The sequence below is a fragment of the Rutidosis leptorrhynchoides genome, chromosome 4, assembly GCF_046630445.1.
Source record: "Rutidosis leptorrhynchoides isolate AG116_Rl617_1_P2 chromosome 4, CSIRO_AGI_Rlap_v1, whole genome shotgun sequence".
NCBI classification, from domain to species: Eukaryota; Viridiplantae; Streptophyta; class Magnoliopsida; order Asterales; family Asteraceae; genus Rutidosis; species Rutidosis leptorrhynchoides.
In genome coordinates this window covers 105,116,681-105,123,974 of record NC_092336.1, presented here as the reverse complement: position 1 = coordinate 105,123,974, position 7,294 = coordinate 105,116,681, and the positions used below count along the sequence as shown (strand labels likewise).

General features: G+C 32.1%; 1 long non-coding RNA gene across 4 annotated transcripts; it reads left to right on the top strand.

The window, feature by feature from the left end:
• The first annotated feature begins 4,069 nt into the window (after nucleotides 1-4,069).
• On the top strand, nucleotides 4,070-6,798 carry LOC139842526 (uncharacterized). 4 transcript variants are annotated; one of them, XR_011757438.1, is made up of 4 exons: nucleotides 4,070-4,266; nucleotides 5,169-5,295; nucleotides 5,376-5,431; nucleotides 6,641-6,798. It is a non-coding gene; the product is annotated as an uncharacterized lncRNA (long non-coding RNA). The 4 variants fall into 4 exon arrangements; XR_011757440.1 differs by having other exon boundaries at nucleotides 5,987-6,798; XR_011757439.1 differs by having other exon boundaries at nucleotides 5,376-6,064.
• The last annotated feature ends 496 nt before the right edge of the window (nucleotides 6,799-7,294 follow it).

Here is a 7,294-nt window from a genome sequence, read left to right as displayed (position 1 = left end):
AACGGTCGTCCTGAGAGAAGAAAGCTTCTTGTAACACAGATTTTTTTTAATTTAATTTAAGAAAACTAAAAGATTGCAGGAAACAAATACCATAACCACCTTCAAGCACATGGTTACCTGAACACAACAATAAAAACAATTTTAAGACAACGAAGCATATGAAAACAACAATGAATTTAAATTGGACAAAATGCTCACTGCAAAAGATAAATTTGAATCCAACAACGTTAACCGCTATTAGTTTTCTTTAGGATTTTGACATATATATTAAATTTTAAAGTTACTTACAGAATACCTACCACATATCCTTAAACGATGTTTGTATAAAACTTACCAATATAGGACATGAGCCCTCTTCTACCCAACCCTAGTCCAGCGATAACATAAACCAAAATTTTAACAAACAACATAATCAACCGATTATAGCAAATACAAAAGAATATATTAATCAAAATCACAAAGAGATGTCAGTTGCTCCATGCTGTAAATACTAAAGATTGTTAATTTTTTATGCAACTATATGGCATAGTTGGTAGTTAAGACAACATAAATTTAATAATCAAAATCGTTAACATAATTAAACCTAGAGGATCATGTCATCAGATTCTATCTTACATGTTTGCCCATATGTAAAGCATGTATCTTTAGTACGCCAGAAAATTATTAGAAAGATGGGCTCAACAGTTTCACGATATACCTATGAAGACAATTATCGAACATGAAAGGATATATAAAGTTAGTTATTACTTATAACACGTGTAAGAAATTAAACCGTTGCTCTGTGAAAAACAATTGCTTACCTTATCATTAGAAACCTCCTCATTTAGTACAGCAACAAATACAAATTCATATCTGTAACAAGTAGTCTGATTTTAGCTATCATTCATCGATAAGTTAATTTCGAAGCAGGGGTGATTGTGAAGAAATGAAGATGAATTTCGGGATGGGATTGGGTTGAATTATTTGGGTAATTTAAAATCACAAAATTTTGAGTTGAGTTTTTTTATCTGTTGTTCTTTCGTTTATACACAAAATTTTAATTCGTGTTATTAGTTTTTAATTGGAATTTCAAATCATTTTAATTGAATAATTTGACAATCTGCGTCCCTGTCTACTTGCCGTCTAAATTGACTGTTAAGTGTCGTCACGTGATTAACACGTGATGAGCATTTTTGTCTTATTATTTCATTTCAGCCTTTTTCTCTGTTGGTTCCTCGTTTTTGAAATGTTTAGCTAATGTTATCCCTTCTTATTATTTCATTTCAGCCTTCTCATGTACACTTCCATAATTATAAAACTAGAATATAATTCCCAATATCAATAAAATCACACTACCTATAATCGCTTGCTCTTAAACAAAATCAATGCCCATCTATCTAAAGTTCCTAAATATAAACAATAATAAAAATGAGTTATGAATAAAAAATAATATAAATCAATAGACTTAATGAAATTAGATGCCCGTAACAAATTCCACAAATCTTTGTTTTTAAACGGAATCCATACTCTTCCGCGATTTCGTGTTCAAATCGTTTATTCAAACTCAAAGTTGGTGTTCTTGGTGTTTTCTAGAATTTGGTGACTTCACATTTTTAAATAACATCACGAATTTTGCAAGAACAATCGATTTCAAAGAAATTATTTTTGAAGGGAAAGTTGTTGAGATCTCGATTAATAATAAGATTTAGATTATGAAAGTCAGATCCATTATCTGCATCCCAATATAATTAGTTTTGATGAGTTTAATTAGTAATTTGATGGTATGTATTTTGAAGACGAACTGATGATGATGGTGACAAATTAATGGTGAAAAATTAATGGTGACAAACTCATCTTGTTTTTAAATTTATATTTATATAATTATAAATTCAATAAAAAAAATAAAAAAACGAGGTATATTAAATTAAAGAAAAGTAAATATAATTATTATAAGAATTTTTAAAGTAAATATAATTATAGTTATATTATAATTTTATAAATTAAAAAAATAAATTAAGAAGGGATCACCGTAGCTAAACATTTTAAATAGAGGGACCAACAAAGCAAAAAGGCTTAAATGAAATAATAAGACGAAAATGTCCATCACGTGTTAATCACGTGACGACACTTAACGGCTAATTTAGACGTATGGTAGACGAAGGGATGCGGATTGCCAATTTATGCAATTAAAAAGATCCGAAAATCCAATTAAAAATTTGAGGGACTCGGATTGGAATTTTTGTATAAACGAAGGACCAACAGAGCAAAAAAGTCCAGAATTTTTGTTATCACTGTTAAAAAGTAACAAAATACGCACGCACCTTTAAAAAAATTGAAGTTATTTATTGTTTCAAACTTTAAAAATCTTATATTACTTATAATATCAGGATAATCTCAATTTTATTTATAAAATGTGATGATTCAAGTTATCCACTCTAACATAGAAAAAATTGTATTAGGACTAATTATTAGAAGTGTGCATAGTACACGAATAATTGAAGACCATAACCGAACCGATATCACTGATCATTTCGGCCAGGTCCTTGGTCCACATTTTTAGTGGTTTTCGGTCTTCGGTTCGGACCAAACTGAACTAATCCAAAAAAACACCAAAAATTACCGAATCATACCGTACCGATCCGATAAGATTTGATATGATCCTCGGTCTCAGTTTCTTTTACCACCACCACCACCAACCAATACCACCAAACACTACTAACCACGACCACCACCACCACTTATCACCATCACAAACCACCACCATTAATCACCATCACCAACCACCACCACCACATACCACCACTACCAACCATCAGCAACACTAACCATCTACAACCACACACCACCACCATTACCTACCACCACCACCAACCACTATAAATCACAAAAACCACCTACCACCACCACCAATCACCATCACTACTAACACCACCACCACTACCACCACCAACCACCACTAACCATCAGTCCATCACCATTACTAACCACCACTAACCATCACCACCACCACCACCACTAACACCATCATGCGTAGCAATAATGTTTCTTCCTGTTTTACTCTATGGATGGTGTCTTTGTTATTTCGGTTCCCGGCGTCTCACCGATGGTATAATTGTATTCGCTTTCGTTTTCCTTGTCTATTACATCATTTTGTTGATCCAAACAATTACCCTTAATATGACTCATTTATTACCTTGAATCGGGACTCCATCAATCCAAGCCCATTAATTTTTCAACGTGGCCTAAGAAGTAGTCTACGGTTTCATGTTTTTAATTCTATTATTTAATTTGATTATTAAATATTTTTTCATTCTAGCACTTTTAGCTACATGTTTTATACTAACCATTTTTTATTAGTTACTCTATCCGTTCCTTATTTATCGTTCAGTATTTTATTTTGGGATGTTCTAAATTGATTGTTCACTTTCATAAATAGAAAAAAAATGAGAAAATTAAGTTCTAGTAACAATAAATGACATTTTCTTAAACTGTGTGTTTTTTTGTCTAGTAACAATAAATATGAGACGGAGAGACTATTGTATTATTATATTATGTTATGCTATTATAAAATTTAGTAACGTGAATAGGCTGAATGAAATAAGTGAAAATTATTTCACTCGACCAATAAAATTAATTCCAGATAATTGTTACTTTTAATGTAAGTATTACTACGGAGCAGTGTTGTAAAAGACGGCCGAAACGGGCGTCGAAACGGACGCCGCAACGGATTTGCCTTACTATCGTTGCAACGGGCCTTGAAACGGCAAAAAAGACGGTCAACGCTTAAAAAATGGTCAACAACGCTAAAAAACGGTAAAAAAACGGTCAAAGACGGAAAAAACGGTCAAAGACGGAAAAAAACGGAAAAAACGGTCAAAGACGGAAAAAGGTCAATTTTATATTTATATATATATAAATATATATTTTTTATATTATATATATATAAGTCAACGTTAGTCAACATCCGTTTCAACCCCATTTTTTTCGTTGCGACGTTTTAAGGTCGCTAATGTTTAGGTCCCGTCTCACGTCTTTTTCAACTACAGATTGCTACGGAGCATATGGAATTGAAAATTTTCAAAAACCTTGATCTAAATTTCAAGTACCCGGCTTTTCTCCCCAAAAATTTCATCCCTAAAATTAGCAACCGCACTACAAATTCAATTTTCAAGTTGTATAGAATTTACGATTACGATTAGAGCGTTCCTTCCACTTCTACGCGACCTTCTTCAACCCTAAAACATTCGTTCATGCCTCTTCGCAGATGGAAAACGAGACCAGTGACTGGTACGTTCCTTCAATTGCAACCACAATTAGTGTTTTCTTTACTGATTCATTGCAATCGATTGAAGATGTTGACCGAATTTAGGGTTTTTCTCTAAATCTGTATAATCGATGGAAGGTGTGGCTATGAATTAGGGTCTCAGTCGCTTAATTACATTTTTGGCGTGATTTAACGTATCTCCTCAAAACAACTGTTGAAGATATATGTTCCATCTATATCAGATTAAAATGCCTAACCTCAAGATCATTATCCTTCTTGTTTGAGTTATTTTGGTGGGTTTTGTAAACCCTAATTTGAAGTCAATTTAAATATAGTAATCTGGTTGATGAATCTTTGTTGAGTGCAATCGATTTGGTCATTGGAGTGAAAAAAAAACTTCTCTTAGATTCTGGTAACTATCTTAATTGACGACTTCTTTTTATATTTAAGTTGAAATTGAAACTGAATTATTTATTGTTAAATATTAAGTAGATAATTGTTTGTTATGTGTGGTTGATTGAATTAGGGTTGCATGACAAGTATTAATTATAGAAATGAGGATTTTATGATTTACATACAATATAATCAAGGTTGAACCTACATCTAACCCTAAATCATATTACTCAGTGTTTATAATAGAAGGATAGTTGGACATTAATTACTATTTTTCCTTAACTACCTGAAATTACATTGCCATTGTTTGGAGGTGTATTTACTCAAACACGTTTATCGACTTCTAAGTTTTTTAAGGGATGACTGGTAGCAAGTTTATCGACTCAAACAACTGTTTTAGCAGCAGCAAACCCTATTGGTGGCCATTATAAGTATGTGTTACTTCTAAGTTTTTTAAGTAATCATTAAATTCTTTTTTCTTTGCTCGTCTATCATCGTTAGTATTTTTTTTTTACTGGTATTACTTTTTCAGGAAAGATTATTATAATCTGTGTTGCGTGTGCTTTACGAGAGCTGGAGATGTTGCTGACTACATCAGAATTGATAGCCCTACACATGGTTTTAGGCATCATGTGCCTTTCAAGGGGTTATATGGTCATGTATGTAGTTTTTAGCTGTTATACAGAGTTTGCTTTGTGATATTTAAGTTACTAACTGTTGTATCTTTGTTTTTTGGTAGTCTCTTCGTATTCCACCTCCTACTCTTCCTCATGCTTTGAGAGCTTCTAGGTCAAAGTAAGTTTATCTAGTACAATTCAGCTTGGATATCATCATTTTAAAAAAAAAAATATTTGCTTTATTTTCCTTTCTTAACATATTGTATATGAAGAGTAATGATAGATATGCCTACTTACTTTAGCATCTGCTATGATTTGAGATACTTTTTGACCGAATAAGAGATACATTAAATGTAAATGCATATTTAAAATAAGATACACATGAGGTACTTTTAAAAGCATACATTCGGTTTGGCGCTTGGCTAAGTTAGTGTTTGATCAGAACCAAATGACCTGCAATAGTTAACCCAATAACCTACTTGTTTTGTTAGAACATGTCTAACTATCAGTTTGCTATAAAGGACCTAGATTTGCAGTTCGTGATCTAAGGTTGTTGATAGATTCTTTCACTAGAAACATCAACTATTGCTGGTAATACTGTATAACTTACACATTTGAATAAAAGGACCCTACTTCTAAAAGCTGATATCAAAACAAAACTTCTCGAAATTGGTGGTTGTAACAGAACATACTAAGACTAATGCTGAGTTTTTCACTACACATTTCAATACAGAGAATGAAGTGAGAATTAGTAGTAACCAAACATATCTCTTAAGGATTGCTTATGAGCCAGTATACGTATGCTCATATGGTTAGTTTGCTTTTCATTGATTTATTTTTGCTTTTTAAAAGCTGTGCGGTAAAGGTTTAGACCTGATTGCAGGTTACGTGGGTTGGGTAACCTACCAAAATGGGCTTGAGTATTCGTGAGCTATTATTTGACGATTAACACTACTATATAGTAAAATGAAATAACTTTAATTATTTGTAGTATCCGATCCACATGTGGTCATAGACTTGGTTGACTCACATGAACTAAGTTTTTGTCTGTTTAATCAGGTTTGCTAGTGTGTTTTGTTTTTGCTACTTTGATGGATGTATCATTTTCTTATCTTCTTTGTTTTTCATTCACCTTTTCACTCTATGATGAAGAACATACAACCCATTAACATCATCTTTATATTTATGATAGTAAAGTATGGTCACATTATGCCTTGTTATACATTTAGACTGAAAGATATGGTATCCAGATTTGAAGGTTTTGATAGTGTCAGTTTCTAGTAATGAAGTAGGTTTTCGAGTTGAATTACAGAATTAGGATATCAAACCGGTTTAGTGCATTTATAATTAATTTTCATACACTTCTCACATACTTGAACTGATATAGGTTCTGATTGAATTTTCGTTGGAGAGCCTTCCTTCTATGGTTGCGGGAGTATACTCAAATGACAACTACTCAATTTCATAAATTGCTTTCTATAGGTATTTATAATTCTCATGTAACTTACTATTTAAAAGCCTGTAGTAAGTAATATTATTTATCAGATCTAACTAGTTGTGGAGCCCTCGCTTCGCGCCGGGGGCTCCGTTTTGAATGCGAGTTAAAAAAAAAGTCTTGATCTATTTTGTAAAGAAGAATTTTTTTCGACATAACATTGAAGGGTTGTTCCTTTTGTGAAAGTTGCTTCTTTTAGCGTTCGAGTTTTATTTTAAAAAGAAAAAGTTAGTAAAGTGGGGGTTCGATTTGTATTTTAATAAAAGTTAGTGGGTTAAGTTTGTGAAATTTGAAAAAACTTTACGTATAAAGTGGGGGTTCGATTTGTATTTTAATAAAAGTTAGGGGGTTAAGTTTGTGAAAATTGAATATTAGTAAAAAAAAAAAAGTTAGTAAAGTGGGGGTTCGATTTGTATTTTAATAAAAGGTGGGGGGTTAAGCTTGTGAAATTTGGGGAAAAATAAACGTATAAAGTGGGGGGTTCGATTTGTATTTTAATTAAAAGTTAAGGGGTTAAGTTTGGTGAAAGTGGGAAAATGAATAGGA